This window comes from Patagioenas fasciata, chromosome 1 (assembly GCF_037038585.1).
Source record: "Patagioenas fasciata isolate bPatFas1 chromosome 1, bPatFas1.hap1, whole genome shotgun sequence".
In the NCBI taxonomy this organism is placed as follows: Eukaryota; Metazoa; Chordata; class Aves; order Columbiformes; family Columbidae; genus Patagioenas; species Patagioenas fasciata.
In genome coordinates, this window is record NC_092520.1 from 167,876,038 (window position 1) to 167,897,869 (window position 21,832).

General features: G+C 38.4%; 2 long non-coding RNA genes across 3 annotated transcripts in view; both read left to right on the forward strand.

The window, feature by feature from the left end:
- Positions 1 to 275: 275 nt before the first annotated feature.
- LOC139827066 (uncharacterized) overlaps positions 276 to 21,832 on the forward strand; it is a 37,827-nt gene continuing 16,270 nt past the window's right edge. For both annotated transcript variants that reach the window (XR_011737254.1, XR_011737255.1), the window contains exon 1: positions 276 to 333. This is a non-coding gene — a long non-coding RNA (uncharacterized lncRNA). The remainder of the gene's footprint in view (positions 334 to 21,832) is intronic.
- LOC139827065 (uncharacterized) lies at positions 14,053 to 20,817 on the forward strand. The gene is made up of 2 exons (XR_011737253.1): positions 14,053 to 14,190; positions 17,055 to 20,817. It is a non-coding gene; the product is annotated as an uncharacterized lncRNA (long non-coding RNA).

Below are 21,832 nucleotides of genomic sequence, written 5' to 3' on the forward strand. Positions count from 1 at the left end.
CTATTCCCTTCCCAGTTTTCCTTCCAAAATGCCACTGACTATGAATAATTTAATTCGCCTGCCAGAGTTCTCCATCACATTCTCCAGCCTTAAGAGAGTAACTTTCTAACACTGTATTTCAATGTCTTCTGGCAGAATATTTTCCATCTGGTTTTTCGATGTGTGAGTGTGGGAGGGGCAGAGGAGGCTGGGATAGCGGGGGTGGTGTCAAGGAACGACGCCAAGACATACTGCTCTCGTTGAAATGATCTACTGCTTCCTTTCTCTTTCCACAAGCCTCGGTACACCACTCTCACTTCCCTTCGGTGTGACTGCTGTTCCTCACTTCTTGAGGTAAGGATAAAAAGGAAAGAGAAAGTCAACTCCTCTACAGATAACTTTCAGAATGTGTTTGGATTGGAAAAGTCTGTGAAATAAAGCTTTTATCCTGTTATTCTAGGCTTTTAGTCTCAGCTAGCAATGTAGCTAGCTTGAAAAGTGTTTGCAGTGTGAGCACTGATCTGAGCGGACAGAGGAAGCTGGGCAAGGACGTGGGCACCCAGAAGGAAAAGGACTTGGACTCCATCCCTGTCAGAGATCACTTGGGGCATTGCTCTGTGAACTGGGAAGACAGGGAGTCTTCTGGTTATCACAAAAGGAAAATAACATAAAGCAGCAGCTATTTTCCAAGATACTGTTCATAGAAATAACACAGGTTTATTTGCCACATGGCTTCTAGGGGTTGACCTTTACAGTGAAGATATATCTGCTACAAGCAGTTTTCCTGTGTTTGGGCTGGGAGAAGCTGATAAATTTTGGGTCTTCCCTACCTCTAGACACGTCTTTTGAGTGGTTTTCTGGGATGTTACATAAATAATGGGAAGCTATGAGAAACATCCTGAAGCAGCCTCTAGGATTGTATTGCAGTACAGTTATGTAATAAGAAGCAGCAACGTGGATTAGCTTGTGAAAGTCAAGAAACATGACAGCGGGCATTATGCTTAACGTGGAACATATTAATGATAGATTAAATAATACAGTAACCTGTTCTCCTAAAAGACTAGTCAGGCAGTTTGTTGCCTGTGGCTATGGCTGATGTGCTGCACCCCATCACATTCAATTGTGGATACTCAGTTCAGCTGTACAGGACCTTTATTTAAATGGAGAACGCTTGGAAATCCCACCCACCTTTGGCACAAGCCAAGGAACTGAACTCGTTCTGTGGAGCAATATTAGATCATGGAAACAGAACGAAAAAAGCTTTGTGCAGCTCTGTTGCTGCTGACACACAGCATGGAAAATGGCTGCTGACTGCTCTGTTTCCTTTGAGCTCTTGTACATTATTTTCTTCTGAGTTCTGCTAAATATAGTGGCATTTCATGCAAGTTATATAGTTTCTTTGTAGATAATTGATTATTAAATATAGTAGTGTTTTACCCAGATTATTTTTTTTTCTTTAGTAGATAAGAGCTTTAGCATATCAGTATGACAGGGAATTGGATGAGAATTTCAAATTCTTGAACATTGTAATGCAAAATTCTCTCACCAAGATGTTCATGGGGTAAAGACACAACTTCTTTCTTCTCTTTCTAAGAATCTTAGAGCTGAATTAACATGTTTTGCTATTGCAAAGTAGCAAATTTAGTTGATGAAATCTATTTGTTAATGTTATACTGTGGATATTTTAGCACTCTTTCTTGGTAGTTTTAACTCAGTTTGACAGGTGAAAATCTACATGCAGCTGGGTAATTAATTTATACTTCATCAAAGTTGGGAAACAATTTGAATGGCAATTCAGAAGAATCTCATACAATGCTTGAGTTAGATCGTTGCTCCATGTACCTTAGAGTGTGTACAAGACAAAGGCTGAAATCTACAGCTTTGTTCTATTTTGCATAAAATTGTAGGGTTCTTTTTTTTTTTTTTTTCTCTTTTTGAGCATATGCCACCAAGCATGATAATGAACCAGTCAAAGAATCAGCTGTACTAACAGTTAATGAGAATTCAAAGAGATTTATTTAGCCTAGCACCATCCTTTCAGTGAAGATTCAAAGAGGATTAATTTGATTTATGTCAAAATGGAGGAATCTTTATATAATCTGCAGTCAAACTTTCATGAATATATTTATGCAGACTTGCAGAGTTCTTCAAATTCATGTTTAAAAGGATATGAGAGAAGAAGACAATATTTATTTATATGTAAATTATTCTTTTTGTGCAGAAAATCTATTTCTGGTTTCAAATGTGTTTATATTTCATCTTTGCAATGCTTGGGGACTGACAGTATAAAATTTGGAGCTTCTGAAATCAAGAGGTTTTGTATGTGATTTCAATGGACTCCAGAATTCATCTACAAAAAGCTGATGGGCAGACATAGCTCAGAAAAAAAAACCCTGTACAACAAAATTCTTAAGGGTGCTCTACCATACCTCGCAGCATCATTTTTTCTGGTATACTTATCACACATAAAGAATACACATTAGTGTTTTATCAACATTTCATCTGCTCTCTTTCGGAGAAGTTGCATGACTCACATCTTTCTCATATCCAAGTAAAAAACTCGTGCTAATAACGTCATTGCAATGTAGCAAAACCTCACGTACAACTATATTAAGTATGAAAAAGACAGCTGATTTCAGCTCCAGCAGGATTTGCAAGCACATCACTGCTTCTCAAACCCCATATCATTATCATTTCCAGGAACTGTGCATGGCATCCTGAAATGGCTTTTCAGATGGCCCTTCATGCACTGCTGCTTTCATACAATGACCTCATATCATGCATGATGATACTGAGAGTCGCAGATGGCATGAACACAAAAAGCCTTGTGTTGAGCCATTTTCTTCACATACACATTGAAATCCAAATTATTCATGAGTAACTGTACTTTTGTTAGACAACTTGTGCTACCTAAACTCCAAATTCACAAGATTATTCATGCATAGCCAGAAAAGAAAGCAACTGTAGCACAAAGTATCAAATGACCTTACCAACTTTTACTATTCTTTTTTTTTTTTTTTTTTTTTTAATTATTATTTGTTACCTAGCAGGATTTTTTAAGCAGTGGGGAGTGCTTCAGGTGCACATTAATGCAATTCTTTTTCTGACCTGCTCTTTCCAACGTTTCAAGTGAGGATATTATTGGTAGTCAATGTTAATCGAAGATTAACTACGAGAAGCAAAAGCATTTTACTTGATCCAAGTAGCTATTGGTAATGGGTGTTAACATTTAGAATAAGCAAAATTTCCAGCTGTTTAGGCATATAATGTGAGGAAAACAGTAGATCTTGTCTTGTTTCACACCAAAACATCCCTTTCCCACTGACTCCACAACACTATTTCACGTCAGTATTCTTTCATTTTCACTAAGGGTATTTGCTAGAATGTTTGCTCTCTGAAACGACTCTCAAGCTCTCTGGCTGTCACCAGGGTTCTCTGTCAGTCATTATGTTCAGCACATATTAATGTTATGCTTCAGTAAGAAGGACTTAATGTCTTGTACTGTCCAGTCTACTGTATGATTCATGCACATAACTGTTTAGACATTCAGAATGAAATCTTAGCCTTGTCATTGCCTAGAAAAAGTAAGGTAGAGAAAATCCCTTTTATACTTGCCTTGATTTTAAATAGTCACATGTATTTACTTGCTATACTAACAGAATAAAGATATGTAGAGTGATGCCGTATTTTTGGCCAGGGAACCTTGAAAAACAGTGAGTATGTAGAAAGGATACAGGCTAGTTTAGTGCATCTCCCATAGGCATCAAGAGTCATTTTGTGACTGGCATCAGTTGGAGCAGCATTGGAGGAGCTCTGTCCACTTCAAAATCTAATGAGAAATTTCCGTGAAAATAAAATAGAGACTTATTTGGCAAAAAGTATCATAATAAACTCTGTGCCTCCTTAAACTGAACCTTAATATGAAAAAATGTGCTAGAACGTACAGTTAGTCTGGTAGGATGGAAAAAGTCTGGCTTCCTGTGGATCTATGTTCTCTGATCTTCATCTCTTACTCACCCACTTTTGTATTCCTATCCTCTATATTCCGTGTACCAATTTTCTTAGGTCTTTCTGAACATTTGCAAGCCTCTTTTCTGATACCTCCTGTCCTTCCAAGTCCCAGGTCTCCTGAACCAGTATTTTGCAACTGATGATCCTTGGGCCACTACTAGTCCACAGAAATCCAGGTGGCTGTCAATTAAAAACAAAAATACCAAACCAACCAACCAAACTAAAAACCCCTGAAAAAATTAGCTAAAGACTCTTACGTGTGCAAGCAAACAGCCACCAAATTTGGGGAAACAGAAGCAGTTAAATAAAATTCAGAGCTGACACTAGTTTTATTTTAGTGATAACTGAAAAGAAGTATAAAAATGCTCTTCGGCAGTCCTGCACAAGAGGAAGATATTTTTTGAAATGGTCAAGCAATCCTTGAAATAAAACTAGCTGAGAAATAATATCTTAACAATAACAATTTCTTGCCATGTCCTTTATCTGCCATGTCAGGCCAGAGCACCACTTGCCATGTCAGGTTTAGACCTGCCTACAAACCAGCTCACTATCTGTGATGGAAAGCTGACGGGTGCTTCCGTAGCACAAGCTGATCCCTAAGCCTCACTGGTACTGAACTGGGTCCTTCTGTACTTTCTGGACACCAGTCTTTATATAATGTACAGAAACATGATATCTTTGAGACCTCTACTTTTTGTCATATCTTGTTGTAACTGGCTAACTAATTAGACAGTTATTAGCTGGTACTGACAGATGAATTCAAAGAACTTATTTGCTAAAAAACCCAGCTAAAAATAGAAGGATTATAACAATGTCCTAAGTGACAGTTTCAGCATGATCTTAATTAAAGGGTTACTTCAGTGCACTGCATATGCAAACTAATCAATCAGGTCCTTTTAATGTGTTTTAAAAGGAAAAAAAAAAACTTTAATTTCACTGAAACAAGAAAACTTAAAACCTGCACAAAGTAGCTAATGATGAGTTGCTCTAAACATTTTCTGCTACTGCAAAATGTAGGTTCTGTGTTCAGTCAGTTGTGCTATGATAACTCTGTTATGTAAAGTCAGGTCATGTGAATGTAATGCCATTTAATGGGATAGGTTATAAAATCAGCTCTGGACAGAAATCCATTACAATTTCCCATTCTCATCTTGACAAGAGATAAAAACTTTATAGTGGTCTGTGTTATCTTAGCTTTTATCATATGGTGATATTGTATTCCCTGTTAAAAGAATAAATTTACTTTTCCTTGACCCAGAATGCAATTCTAAACAACAGTCACCTACACTCTCTTATGCTATAATGTGAATATAATAGATACAGCAAAGTTAATTTTAAGCTATACAGACTGTGATCATTGGGACGGCATCAGTATGGGGCTCAGCACAAACTAACACCTTATTTGCTTATTTACTTTGCTTTTTCAGCCTTTAATCTCTCATTGAACCTACCATTTCCTCTGTCACCTGCATCTAAACTACTTAGTGCAATGTTAATTCAGGATAGTTCCTGTTCCATGCACTGCAACAGCATTATAATCAGTAAAACAAAGGAATGAAAAGGCCCAAAAGTTTTCGCCTTATCCCACTGGAGAACAGTTAAACATGGAAAATAGTATCTTCACAGATCAGACAGTGCTGTGACCATGTAATAAAAATAGCTCCTTCTTATTCCTGTTGTCTCACTGCTGTGTGAGAAAAGCGGCAGGTTTTCCTCATACATATCATTTATGCTTCCATATATGAGACCTCTGTCCTGCGAGATTAAAAAAATAAAAACATTACATAACCAAGAGCATATTCTCCATAGAGTGGCCTAGAAGAATCACTTCAGTTTTCGGAAGCCTAATTAAAAAGCTTTCTTTCTCTTCATGAGGGAAAGAGAGGAAGAACAATCCTTGCTCAGAAAAAGTAACATTGGACTGTATTGGAGACCTTGGAGTTTCTTGAGGCAATTTACGCAGAAACATAGTTTCCCAAATGTCAGATACAGAATGTTTTTCCAGGCTTTTTGTGAAACTGAGAATAAATAAGTAATTATAATGAAACCAACACTCTTAAATCAACCAAGAGGTCAAGCTTTTTCAGTAGCTATTCACAACAGAGCTTTGAATATTTTTTCAATTATGTGCAACAGAAGGAGTTATGTCCTTCTGTAAGAATGTACTCTATTTTATAAAATATTTAACATGGTCCTATGCTTTGTAAGTAAACTCTAGAAAGAATGATATATTAATTACCAGGAGAGAACATCATCCACTTAATTAACTTGTGTGTTGAACTTCCTTTTAACATATACTGTGGAAGATATAAAGTTCTGATGTGTTATATTTATAATCTGTTATTTTTCTAGAAGCAAAAATGAGATGACTAGCATTTTGGATATGGAGATTTGCTGAACAAATTAGCTCTAGGGCTTCCCACATAATAATATTCCTTTGACATTCAGACTCTGGCCTCACTTTTAAAAAACATATGCTACACACTGAAATACTTCATAACTCTTTGGAAGTGAAATTAAAGTATATTTTAAGATTTTAAAATGTCAGGATATTATTTCTTGATTCTTTTATTTCCTAAATTAATGCAAATATGATAATTTAGATACTGGCTTATTCCTCTAAAAAGGACTAGAAAACAACTTGAACCGCAGTTGACCAGTAGTGCATTTGCAGTGAATGCACTACCCAGGATTCCAGGCTTCTGGTGCTGCCTGTGGGGTTTGTTAAACCACATACTCTGCTCTCACCTCACTCCATTTATGAATGGGAAATTTTATCTGAAGAAAGAGAGTAATTCACCTTTTCTGAGTGGTGTTACTGTCACAGAGGCACACCAAAACTAAACCAGACAGGTGAGAAGCTTGAACTTTGTTCTAACCAAAAAATAATCAGTAGAAAATCAATTAGAAATGGGGTTTATCCAAATGCTCCGGTAATATTTAGCAAACCACAGGTTCAGGATACGGGTTTGGATCTTATTACTACATGTCAACACACAGGAATGATGATTCAAAGCGAGCACTCACTCACTCACAAAATGAGAACCCTCAAGGGCAGCCCCTGAAACACAATCACTCACCAAGAAGACAAGGGCACTCAAGGATATCCAGGAGGTATGATCACTCGTGAATAAGATGACAACACTCAATCCTTTAGGAAGGTTCCTTAGATGGTGTCCCACATCAAGGAGAGAGTCCCCAGCTTCAGACTCACTGATCTGAAGAGGACTTTCTCAAATAAGTTTTCTGGCAGGGCCTCAGTTATACTCTAGGTCAAATCTGATCTGTGGTCGGATATGGTCAGTGGTCCATAAACTTCTCTGAATCGAGGTATTTCTTTGGCTAAGGACCTTGTCTATTGGCTGAAGGACTTTGCCTTGGCTACACAGGAAGGTGTCCAGGCAGGTTTTGAATATCTCCGGAGTAGGAGACTCCACAACCTCCCTGGGCAGCCTGTTCCAGTGTTCTGTCACCCTCACCATGAAGAAGTTTCTTCTCAAATTTAAATGGAACCTCCTGCATTCCAGTTTATACCCATTTCCCCTTGTCTTGTCATTGGTTGTCACTGAGAAGAGCCTGTCTCCATCCTTGTGACATTCACCCTTTATATATTTATAAACGTTAATGACTTCACCCCTCAGTCTCCTCCAAGCTAAACAGACCCAGCTCCCTCAGCCTTTCCTCATACGGGAGATGCTCCACTCCCTTAATTATCTTTGTTGCCCTGCGCTGGACTCTCTCCAGCAGTTCCTCATCCTTCTTGAACTGAGGGGCCCAGAGCTGGACAAAATATTCCAGGTGTGGTCTCACCAGGGCAGAGTTGAGGGGAAGGAGAACCTCTCTCGACCTACTAACCACTCCCCTTCTAATACACCCCAGGACGCCATTGTCCTTCTTGGCCACAAGGGCACAGTGCTGGCTCATGGTCATCCTGTTGTCCACCAGGACCCCCAGGTCCCTTTCCCCTACATTGCTTTCTAATCTTAGTGTTGCTATACAGTGTTATGTTCTTGTGCACTGTTTCAGAAAGATGGGGTGTTACAAATGCAGGCAACAGAAATCTGTAATATTTAGAAGCCAAACCTCCTTGTCCCTTTCTTTCCATTTGCCCTGAAGGCCACAGTCAGCTGTGATTTCTATAGCAGTGGTAATTTCTAAACATTTCCCGGAGCAAGAGAATGAACAAGATACAGATATGAATTGCAAAACCAGTACATAACAGTTTACAACATGAAAACAAACCAAACCAAACCAAAGTAACACAGATTAGCATTATTAAATTTAAGTTTATTTTTTTTTCCTTCTGTTCTTCACCAGAGGCAATAAAAATAACTTTTTCTACAAGATCCCACTCAGTCAATCTGAGATGGCAACATTGGTTTCATCACTATCATGTACATCATTTTCACCATGTTTACAGAAAAGTAACAGTTGGAGTGTTTCAAATTAATAAATGCCAAGCAGACAGGTCAGGATTTTTCTCATTGAGTAGAAATGTCATCTCATGCAAAAGATTCAGGACTCTTATTTGAACCCATTCTAGAAAAAGAGTTGTACTCAGGATCACCTTAAACAATGTCTCCAGGTTTGTGAACTGGAATGTCTGCTCCTACGAATCTCTTTTTTGTCTAGGATAATCTGGACTCGATTATTGGAAGCAGTTATTCTATTTGAAAACAATTCACTATATTTTGACTAAAAAAGGAAAACAAAGTCAGCTCTGTTGGTGTACAGGAGTGAAGTCTTTTTTAAAGTCCTATTCTGTAGCTGCTTAATTCTACTGTAACATTAACTGCTTAAAATTGCTTTCATCTCCTTTCTTTGCTTTATAATACATGCAGAAGTCCTGACACAGGTTATCTTATACACTTCCTAATACTGATTTTTTCTGTTTCTGTAACATGATAATGAACAATAATACAGTATAAAGTTTAGCTCAGATCTCCTAACATTTGGTTACTCAGTTGCCCATTTCCAAACAGGGAAATATTACATAATAAATCTCTCTGTGACGAAGAAGACTCATCGTTCAGAACAAATCACTTTTCTTGAAGCAACTACAGGAAAATTTCCTATTTATTTTTACCAGTTTTGGCATTAGTAAGAAGATCCCGTACTAGTGCATTCCAAAGGTGATGAGGTTTGCTCAGAGTCTGACTGAAAAAAGAAGATATCCTTAGTCAGAGGCATCAATATCAGACATCGATTTATTTCTCAAAATAAACCTTCAGTTTTCACCAAGTTAACTGTAACTTTTGTTCTTTAGCTTGTAAGCATACATATTTACAAACATACCAACCAATCATCCACTTTCATGCTTTACAAATTTTGTTCATTATTTGAAAGAGTTTCTAAAAACTTCTGTTAAAAAGATATGCTCTTGTTGGTCTCATCCTTCAGCCAGATGCCAAAGTTCTTAAAGAGTGTTTGTCTGATTCTATTCTTCCTATTAGGAAGTACATCTTGAATATGCAATAAAAGGAAAGATGTTAATGTTCACATTTTATTATCTAATGGATTAGCACTCTCTTCTTCTTTTTTTTTTTTTTCTTCCTGAGATGATTTCTTTTATTTTCTTGATTATTTATTTTTCATTGAATGTTTTATTCTGACTTTGTGATTTTTTTTTTTTTTTTTTAATATAAAACTGATCACACTGCATAGCCTATACTTGCATTTTTAATTGGTCTTCCATCTCATAGTCTATTGTTTCTGTTGCTTTCTAAAGAGTCTTGAACAAGGAATTTTAAAGTGTGTATTTTCTGATCCACTTTAGTGAGGTTTCACACTTTCACGAATTCAGGTAGGATGACCAAAATGTTTTTATTCACTTACTGTGGTGTGTAGGTATACTCATTTCAGTGCAAATAGCAACTGTTGCTTAAACTAACTGTTGTTAGTGAACAAAACTCACAAAGCAAAACCTTTCAAATAATGTTTGTGAATATGACTTGAAGCATTCAACTACAGTAATGGTTACCATAATGGAACTCCATAGCAAAAAAACAAAAGCACTGACAATGTTGTTAGGCAGCTCACATACATTTCTAGAAGAATAAAATATGTTTTAAGCACTGGGATTTGATTTTTTTTTTTCAATTTAGAGCAAACTTATTTTAGGTCTTTTAAGTTTACTGTGTTGTATTGTTATATCATATAAAACTATGTAATTTCGTAAAAAAAATCCGAAAATTTAGGATCCCACATAATACACATTTTTTTCTTAAACACTTTGCTAAATAATATTTTAATTTTTATCACCATTTTGTTCCTTTTTGGTCTACACTACTCACTAATATAAATACAGTTATTGATGCCAAGCATACAATTCCAAACTTCTTATTATATCCCACTAGTTGTCCCTGGTGTAGTTTCTGTAGCTGAATTCTAACTTTAAAAAGCATTGACTGAGAAAGACACAATTAATTTTATTTTTAGAAATCATAAAATTTGATCTGTGTTTGCAAAATGGGGATACCCATTGGACTTTGAAGCCCTGTTAAATAAAGACAATGCACATTGTCAGCACAGACTACAAATACAAGAAGTGTTCCTTAACCACATTGTGACAGTGAAAACTTGGAGAGCTACTGTGCTCCGTTTGGGAAGACAACTTAAATCACTAGTGCCAAGGACTCTAATGAGCAATAAACATGCTTCAGTTATAGGCCATTAAAATGTTATGACTATTCCATACTACTGTACCATTTCGCAAATGTTCCTCTCTATATAGAGAGAAACACAGAGAGCTCCTTATAGCGACAAACACGTTTAATACCTGTCTATATATAAACTTATTCGGCTATTTATAAAACTATATAAGGTTTCTAAACTATATTTGTAACTCTTTCTCTCAGCAACCATGCCTTCTGCTATTTTGAGGTGATAGTGGATACCTAAATAAATCCTATTGGCTATATTCAGCTTCTCTTTATTTTTGATCTCTTATAACTGATGGGTTTAGGTCTCATCAATTTGACCTTGAAAAGACCTTCTGTTAGTTGCATAGGACAATATAGATCTATGTGGTCAGTTATGGCAGACATTACATGCTTATGAAAGGGTAAAAAATATCAGCAATCATAGACAAGAAATAAATTCAAATTAAAGTAATCATATTCTAAATGAAGTGGAAGAGCAGGCAATGTGTTCCCTGTGACTGGACAAAAAATCAGGACAGTTGTATCCTAAGCCTTCCACAGGCTGCAGATTTTAATTTTACAGTGCTCAACTGGGACAGAAAATGAAGTACATCTTATAGAACTTTAGACTACTCCGGTTGAGATGCCAGTAACCAAACTGGTCAATCCAGTCCCTCTTTATAGTCACGTAGACACAGAATCACATTAGGATGACATTCACTTGCTTACTATGAGATGGCTGTTCACTGATTATCCAACTTACAGGTATCTACTTGGGATCTGAGGAATTCTGGTCTTAAAACCCAATGTTAAGGCTCGAATCATCTTTACCACCAGCTGAAGCTAATGGAAGTTGCAGACATTCAGCATTACTGAGAGTACTGGAGTTCATTTTTGACATACATAATTTGTAGTGATTCTTCTGTGGTCATGCTGTGAAAAGCACTCCCATCTCTTATCAGAAATATGTTACAGAAGTTAGTGATAAAAATGCATCCTCAGGTCGGAACTCAGCTAGAGAACACTTTTAATAGTTGATAAACTCTGTAACCATTTCATCACCTCAAGTATATTCATGACTCCTGAGAGGCCCCACCTTGAATACTGTGTTCAGTTTTGGGCCCCTCACTATAGGAAAGAAAATGGAGATGCTGGAGAGACTTCAGAGGAGGGTGATGAGGCTGGTGAGACATCTGGAGCACAAGTCTGACGAGGAGCGGCTGAGGGAACTGGGGCTGTTTAGCCTGGAGAAAAGGAGGCTGAGGGGAGACCTTATCACTGTCTACAGCTATCTGAAAGGAGGTTGTAGCATGGAGGATGTTGGTCTCTTCTCCTGGGTAGCAAGTTGTAGGACAAGAGGAAATGTCCTCAAGTTGTGGCAGAGAAGGTTTGGATTGGATATTAGGAAAAATTTCTTCACGGAAACGGGTGTGAAGCAGTGGAGCTGGCTGCCCAGGGAAGTGGTTGATTCACCATCCCTGAAGATATTTAAAAGATGCATAGATGAGGCACTTAGGGACATGGTGTAGTGCTAAAGTTAGATAATGGCTGGACTCAATGATCTGAAGTGAAGCATGGGAATATTCCAACCAAAATGATTCTGTGACTCTATTCTATGCTTCCATGTAGTGACGTCATCCATAGAAGAGTCTACAAACAAACAAAATCGATAATGAGTTAACTCTTACAACCTTTTTCAATTTTAAATGCTAACAGTAAATTATGTGCACACGTACAGGGCTGCATTCAATTTTTCTTTAAATATTTGCTTTCTTTAGCTGTTGAAGTTGATTCAGGAAAGAATTCTGTCTGAAAAATAAATGCAGTATAACACACAGAGTATTTTACTGAGAGGTTTTATAGATCTATAAATTTTAAAAGTTTCTCTTTCTCTACTAGAGGACTTTATTAAGACAAAATGATAAACCAGACACAGTCTTTTCAAAAGTGAGACTTGTGTTTCTTCTTTTCAAAGTAGTAAATGTCAAATCCACACGTGGTAGAAAGTACTCTACATTTATGTTCAGGGTAGAAAAAAGACATGTAAACAGTTTTGACTTTGTGTTCCAGAGAGGTTTGCTTAGTCAGATAAAGGTTTTATGAGAGGCTCAAGAAAAGATTAAGGAAGATCACAGACTGCTTTGAGGGAAGAGGAAAAGGAAGAAGTGGAGTCAAGGCAAGACCCAACATGTCTCAGCTGTGACATGGCATGATGGAACATGGCACAAATTGAAACAAAGCAAAACCTTCACCCCTGTGCCTCTGTTAAACGATGTTTTTCCTGGATGATGAGATTACATCTTGAGTGTAACAAGGGTTTCCCAGTATCAGAAAATAGATGAGACCTCACTGCCCTTTTGAAGGGTGGTTTACAATGGTGATCTGTGATTAATTTTCACATCTGATGAAAGAAAAAGACTTACGAGATTGGAACAAACCTTGAGGTTTGAGGTACTAAAATGGCTAGAGAGCAAGAAACCTAAATACCTCATCTCTTTGTGGACTGACTACATGATGATACTATTCTTCAGCATAACCCATGGAAATAAGAAATTAAAACTCATTCCTTTCACTCTGCAAACCTATGTATGCACTCATCTTACTCCATTGCTGCTATAGATGTATGATTTGCACAGGCTATCCTAGACTAATTCCAATAGACTAGATTGTGATGCTAATATCTGTGTGAATGTGTGGATGCTTTATTGTTAGAAGGGCCATTTCTTTCCATCTTAATAAAAAGCAGCCAGTTTGATTTCACTATACAGAAATACTGCTGAAAGCAGTTGCAGAATCTCATTATATTGTGTTGGGAAGAGCACACATATATGTTGAAATGGCTGCTTCAATGAAGTAGATTCTAGTGACCACGAATTAAATGCAAGGAAAAACTTTTTCACTGTGAACATGGTAAAGTATTTGAAGTAGCCCAGAGAATCTCCATCCATGGGAATATTCAAACTCAGAGAGTCTCTGACCAGCCTGGTTTAACTGAACTGCTTCAAGCAGAGTTTGGACTAGATGACCACGAGATGTCCCTTCCAACCTCATTTATTCTATGATTAGAAAGGTTAGGGGTTGATTGTACACCTAAGGCAAAAACATCAACCTCATGGTGAAAATCAGAGTGAGGAGCAAGAGAGACATCTGCACTCAGAATTTATCACAGAACAAGGAAGTTTATTTTCTAAAAGTTTTTCCAAACAGCTGTGCAAAATATTGTTAAAAATACTTGTCTTGAGGTCAAAGTTCATTTTTCCACTTTAAGTTTCTGATGTATTCACTATTCACTTAAAGTTAAAATTATACTAACGATTAAATAAAAGACACCTAAGTAGATTTGATGCTCAACTTTTAAACTAAAGTGAGAAAGTGCCATCCTTTATAGTTGTCTCTGTTTTTTTTCATGCATGACAGAAAGACAAAAATGAAAAATGTCGAAGAGCTGCATCACTTCTGAAATTCCATAAATTTTAAATTCTGATTAACACAGAGGTACAATAAAGACTTCAACAAAGCTTTTGACACGGTTTCCTGCAGCCTTCTCCTGGACAAAGTGGTAAGATACAAGTTGGGTGTGTGTCATTAGAGATGGATAGGAAATTGGCTCACAGGCTGCACTCAGAAGGTGGTGATCAATGGTTTTTACTCAGGCTGGCCACCTGGCACAAGTTGGGTCCCCCGGGAATCAATACTGAGCTCCTCACTGTTCGATATCTCCATAAAAATTCTGGCTTGTGGAACTGAAAGTACTGTTACGAAGTTTGCTGACGACACTAAACTGGGTGGTAGGGTGCACATGTCAGAAGGGAGAGCTATCTTACAGAGCGGCCTGGACAGGCTGGAAGAGTGGGTTAGCAAGAACTGTATGAAGACTAACAAAGACAAGTGCAAAGTCCTGCACCTGGAATGAAATAACCAAAGAGCCCAGTACAGGCTAGGATCTGTGTGGGGGACAACAGCCTTGCTGAAAGGGACGTGGGGGTCTTGGTGGACAGCAAGCTGAGCAGGAGTCGGCAGTGCACTGCTGCATCAATGAAGGCAAGTTGGATCCTCAGCTGCATCTGCAGGGGCATTATTAGCAGGGACAGAGTTGTGATTATCTCACTCTACTTAGCGCTTGTCAGGCCACACCTGTGTCCCCCACAAATCAAAAAAGAAGTGAACAGACTGGATAGGGTCCAAAGATGAGCCACAAAGTTGATGAAATGGCTAGAGAACCTGCCCTATGAGAAAAGACTGAAGGAGTTAGGTCTTTTCCACCTGGAAAAGAGAAGGTTCAGGGAATTTCACCACAGTATTCCAGTAATTAAATGATGTTTACAAAGAGAATAGAGGCTCTCTCTTCGCAAGGAGCCACATGGAGAAGACAATTGGCAATGGATACAAGTTCCACAGGGACAACTTTCATCTCCATATAAGAAAGAAATTTTTTACAGTGAGAACAGTTGATCACTAGAACTTCTTCCCCAGGGATGTGGTAGAGCTCTCATTGTTAGAGGTTTTCAAGATGCAGTTGGACAGGGTGTTGTATAACCTCATCTAGACTCCCTTTCCCGCAAGAGGCTGGACGACATGATCTTTCAAGGCCCCTTCCAAACTGAGCTATTCTGTGATTCTATGAAAGACAGAACATATTTAACATCACTTGGAATGCACCTGTGTGTAGTAAGGTATTGCTTCATCATGGAGTATGTGGTCAATAGCTGATTTCAGCAAAGATTTATTAGGATTTGGCATCTGTGCACTCTGACTCTTCTCCACCAGCTCCTGAACTCACTGAACAGCTTTGACAGAGCAACAAGCACACACTTCTCCTTGAGACAACTTTCTCTGCAGTTGCTTCTCTGGCACTAAGACTACAAACAAAGAGAGTGTCTTTCCAGTGCTCCACTCACTGCCAATCCTCCTACATAAAAGACAGCAGGAAAGTTTCCCTGGGTCAAGTATGAAGAGGAGGAGAATTAAAAAAAAAAAAAAGAGCACAGAGCTGTACTGGAAGAACTGACAATTTGGAAAGAAAGAAGGAAAGGAAAGTTAACAAATATTGGTCCATGTTCCTCTCATTCTGTTGGGACTGAATGTGGTAATCCTAAATCTTTGTTTCTCATACATCTAGAAATAAACCACACTGCCCATGTGTCCCCAGCTTATGGCAGAAGCAGAGCTGAACGGGAGATAATTTTTCCTTGTTATGAGTTTGCCTCTCAGTTCATGCTGCCATGACTGTTAAAAATATTTAAAGATCCTGTTGCTGCTGAGGATGTGATCATTAGATTCTTAGCAGTCCGATGGGATAGGGCCTTGAACCATGCTCCTTGTGAAGCAGTTCAGGAATTTCATCTCAACTTCCTTGATTTCAAAGATTATGTTCATGGGGTTGGCTCAACATTTACTGGCCCGTAGTATTTCAGTCTGTGTGCTGACGTGTGCCATTGCAACTGAAAAAGTTAATATTATTTCAGCTGTTCTCTAGTAAGAAAACTGCACCAGAGTTGAATGCTAGGAGCCTGCAGATCACTCAAGTACAGACCACTTTCCCATATGTGACTAATAGAGTTGCGTTTTGCTATGAACTTACGTTTTGCTTCATGTAGGGGAGAGATAGCTTTGAATGTCTGAGAGTCTCAAGGAATGATTCAAAATTATTGTTGACAGAATCACAGTGTGATATATTGCAATTTACTAGAGAAACCAGGAAAGGATACACTTTGTGTCCATGGTGGCAACTCTCTGGTAATCTCCTCATGTTGCCTGTAGTAAAAAACAAAACAAAGTGAAACAAAAAAACAAACAAACAACAACAAACCCAGACAAAAGCTTTTGGGATTATTTATTTATTATTCTAACCGAGGGCTGAATCACCCTAGAGGGGTCTTGCCACCTCCTGAATGAATTACTTCTGACATTTCAGTTGTAATCTGAAACACGGAACCAAATCTCTCTTTAGGCAAGTTTTACTAGCTGATTTCCTGCACTAAGCATACATTGTATAGAAAACTCAAAGGCTGAGAAGGGAAAAACAAGCCCTGTTGCTGGTATGGATGTCTATCCTTTTGCTGCTCTTGTTCTTGTAGATTGGTAATTACACACAAGAGGATGGATGCTTTTGTGGTTGGCTGTTTTCGGCTTCACAGACATTGAAAATTTTGTTTGAGTGAAGTCGGTGTAGTGAGTTAAAGCAGGTCAAAGCTTAGTCCATTTGAACATGTGCCTTTATGTAAGAGATGAGGAACACACCCCAAATCCTGACGGGTACTCAGTGCCCTCAGGCCCTACAAAGGGAAGGCAACTCTCTGATAATGAACTCACTGTTCCTCCTGTTTAAATCATGCCATGGCTCCACAGTTACACTGAGACATCTAAGAGTGTATCTTTTTATTAATCTATTCAGTTTTATTAACTATTATTTTTTTTTTCTAGATTAGGACTGGATATTTGAAGTCTAATTCAACTACTGTAAGCCAGGAACAATCAAATACATATATTGCGGTGCTTTTCAAGTTTTCTTCCTAATTTATGAAGACTGTGTGGGAGAAGACAACAATCCGTACTCAAGAGAAATGCAGTGAATCAGCTTGTTCTTTATGGTGAAATGTTCTTCTATGCAGCTGCTGTACTTTGGAGAAAAACAAACAAACAAAAAACAACAAAACAAACAAAAAACACAACAAAAAACTCCCAATAAACTCCAGATTCTACTGTAACAAGTCTGTGGGGGTTATTTGCTTGTTTTTGTTTTCTTTTGTTTGTTTGTTTTTGTTTTTAAGAAACTTAGGCTGATGTTCTTAAAAATACTGTTCAACAATGAAATCTACAGTCTTAATGCAATATTTGGTATTGTTTAGAAACACTGTATAATATCCCCCTCCCTTTCTCTTTGGCTGCAGGAGCAACACTGATTAATCACACTGACTATTATGGAAGTTAGACAAAGGCACAGAAGGAATAGTGTCAAGACCTATTGTCCCAGAAGAGGATCCGGGAGGGAGTCTTTCCTAAGTGCCACCACATGCAAACAGCATTGGTTGAGATGCCTTTTTAGGAAATCTGGAATGTTATCTGCATACCCAGCTGACCCATGAGGGAAAGAGAGAAGCAAGCACAACCCTTGTTGCCTTTCTGTCCTCTGCTGTGCAGAATGCCTGTCAACAATAACCACATCTTGCTTTACTCTGTTACTGTGCAGGGATGTAAGAGGTGACAGAACAGGTACATATGTACACAGTCACCACAAAGAAGCACCTGGAGAAATGAGGATCAGTCTGATTTGACCTGAGCTGAATTATCACCTTTTTTTTCCCTTTTCTAGGAAGTAAAGGACTATATGGATGTGGCCTGTTAAGCAGAGAGTAGTGGCTGTCCCTCTACATCTTTCCTGGAACAGAAACTAGCTGAAGAATTATCACAAAGGCTGACAGTTTGCAGTTCCAGCCTATACTTACTAGCCTACTAGTGTCACGGTGCTATGAGCATAGCAACAAGAATTATAAAGGTCTGGGAACTTGATGTAAAACGTGAGGCATCTTGGGATTACGTGATTCAGGAGACTAGCTGAATGGTCATGTGCTCTGACATCTTTTCTACTTGTCCCAGTGTGAGAAACCCCAGGAGTAAGGCTGGTAGCTCTCCATTCTTAGAAAATCTCACTAGTAATGTCTTTGCTGGGCACAGTCCTCTGTGGTTCAGATCTCTTCGAAGGCAGAGTAGGATAATGTTCCTTTGCACATTCCTACTTCACCTTCTGGTCTGAACAGCTACAGCAATGGTCTGGACTTCCAAGGCTTTTGGCAGCACCTCCATTCCGGAATGCTGCTATGACTACACGTATTTGCATTTTAAGCTTTATGAGAAGAAAGTGTTTCAAGCACTTTTACTTAGTGGCAGACATAGCCTTGGTCATTGTGCCCTACATGACTGTTGGAGTCACAAGGTGATCCAGCAGTCAAAACAGGCCACTTATCCTATCAACCACATGCCAGAGGCCACCAAAAACTTTGTTCATGCTCAGTACACTTTACTGGCTCCCTAGCAACTGCCCTGTGAGATGTAAACCACTAACTGCACTAAGTAGAAAACATCCACTCACCATTTCTCACCTTACTCTCAGAGAGTCAAAACTCACTGCAGTAGAAAGTAGGATCTTCATATTTGCAATACATCCCTCCCACTCCCAGCCTCCCCCAAACACACCTTACAGCAAACCTAGAATGAGGCAAAATAAACTACAAAATGCTTTCCTCACAGCAGTCACTGCCTTATATCAAAATATGAAATCCTAGCTCACAGAACAGATTTATAAATGCATGCTGTGAAAAGTCAGTAGGAATTAGGCATCAGGGCATATCCACAAATTGTCTTTGGTAAGGATTCAGACCTGGGCACCTGACATTTTCTCAGGTCCTGAACTTCACTCACTGGATTTGCCCTGTTTCTTTCCATCTACAAGGTATGGAAGAAAGGCAACGGTTTTCTCTTGTACCATTTTACAGGCATTGTAAACCCTCCAGTTTACTTCAGTTATACAAACACTTTTCCCAATGGAGCAAAACAATTCAGATTCATGCAGTTGTCTCTATGCTCTGGGTTAAAATGTTTCAGAAGCTTGATCTGAAATGCAACAAGGGTAAAACAATGATTCACTTACAGCTTGTTTTACTGAACATTGCAATAGTTTAACTTATTCCAGCAACACCCAAACATGTTCAGATGCAGCTGACACTGCACCATTGTGAACTTTTGTTATTTTGTTTAAATTCTTCTGGGTGGTTCAGTTGCAAAGTGAAGATCCAGATAAGACTGCATGTCAAGGTCAGAGGTGTTTACATCCCTAAGTTCAGCCCGGAAAACTAAAATTGTGGGATGGAATTTTATTCCAAACTTTTCCTTCCCTGACATTCAGGGTGGCAGCAGCTGTTAGCACTGATGTTAGTAACTGTGCCCAAAAAGATTCAGCAAGTGACAGATTGTTAAAGATTATGTAGGGTGATAATCTTTAAAATGCTTCTAAAGTATCTTATTATTATTATTGGTATCATTAATTCTCATGGGTAACACCAGTGACCAGATTTCAACCCCATCACTCACAAACAGTCCATCACCTGAGAAGGAATCAGACTGTTTAGTTTATGTTACAGCAGTAAACCCTTCACTGGGAGGAAAAAAATAATTCTGCTATTTGTGTTCAACATGGGAGTTTTTTCTTCAGTCATGGAATACAATGACTAGCAGACTATTACAACTTCGTTTTCTGGATATTTCCTGATATTCCAGAATGAATAAGATATGACCAGAGCATTGCAAATACTTATGCAAATGCTGAATTTTAGACATGCAGGTAGTCCCGTGAAATTCAACAAGGATAGTGAGATGGAAATGAAAAGCGATGCTGATATTCAGAGAGAAAAAAACCAAACAAACACTGCTTTCTGAGTTGCTACTCAGGGATGTGAGTTACTGATGACATTGTTGATGTAAGAACATGTCTCCTAGGCATACTTCAGAAGCTGGTTACCTTTCATTCAGTTTTCTGGAAGAAATTCCACAACAGAGGTACGTATTTCTATGGGATATGTAGGCCTCCTTTTTTCCTACACTCTCACTTCCATTTTTCATTGGTTCCTTGTGTGTGTTGAGAATGAGTCAGGGTCCTGCTAGTGACAGTGGGTACTCAAACTAACACCAAGTTCTGCTCAGCCCTGCATCAGAGAGAAAGTGGGGGCGAGTGCTGAAGCTGAGTCAATGTGCTCTGAGAGGTTTTGCGGGAATATGTCAGCATCAGAAAGTGATGGTTGTAAATGCATCTGAGCTCTAGCGTCGGCTATTTTAAGTACAAAAAATGAATTGTATCTGACCTAAGAACTAGCCCGCAGGGTGGACACTCTTCTGCAATGCATGACAGGACTGTCAAGTACTCAGAACAGGCATGTGAATTCAACAGGCTAGCAGAGCTGGGCTTCAGGTCCAGTTTCTTTTCCTTGGAGGCTGGCACTCTAATTGCTTGTCTCTTTTGGAGGACATGAAGGGGAGCAGCAGAAGGAGTGAGACAACAAAAACTTTAACTTGTTTGGTTTTTTTTTTTGCCTTGAAAAAGTTGAAAGGTCTCAATTTCATCCCTATATGGAATGGAAAACTGCTTCTTGACTTGAACGTATTTCTGGAATGGGAATAAACAGTTTTCTACTAATTTCTATTCATGGTTCTTCATTCTTTCTATTTACAGACATGGATTTCAGATCATGAAATCTGAAGTCCAAACACCTTTGAATAGTGATCCTCCCAGGAGATGTTTAGTATGGTTGCTCATGGGTGAGTGAAGATGGAGAACAGTTGCCTTATAAAAATCATCCCACTGCTTTCCTTCCTTCATTTTCACGGTATTCCTTTGGCTTTCAACTAACACCAACCATTTAGGAGAAGGAAAAAAAACTGAAAGCCTGTCATAAATAATTATATAGTCTTGCAGTCGTCTTAGCAATGTTCAGCAGTTATTTTTGAAGCATGCCAGCACTAAAACACAATTGTTAAAGTGCTTCAAGTTCTTTGCTTTTTGCGTAGTGGTGAATTTTTCCACTGATGTTTTTTATTAGATGAAAACAATGCAACTAACTGGGAGCCAAGAAGATCCTGTATTTTAATTCATGTGAGACAAGGGTTTGCCTGGGAGCATGTTGTCATAAGTGTGGTTGCCCAGGCCAAAAGAAAAAGAAAACAAAACATGACAAAACAAGCAAACAAAAACCCCCAAACCAAAACAAACAACAAACCAATACAATTTTAGTAGATACAGAAAAAAATGCTCAAATGTCCACTGATTGTATAATTGACACCTCTGCTCAACGAATGGAGACAAGATGATCCATAGTATGATAATTTTATTAGATCAGGGATATTGTTAATTAAATAAGTAGGTATTGCAGTCAAGTGTTTCATCTCCTGATCATTTTTCACTTTACTGTTCTATGGAATCCTGTGTCTCTTATTACATTGCTGGATGTAGATCTTGTTATAGTTGTCCATGCCTTTTCTACCTTTAAGTTAATCTAACATAATATGCTGCATGGGAAATGTCTGTCAAGATGTTCAGGGAAATGTGCTAGGGCAGCATATAACTGGCTTCTTAGTGATCAGCAGAAAACTTTACCTCTCTGCTCTGTGATCGGCACTGTCACTTCTTCATTTTCATGTGGTGTTCAAAGTGT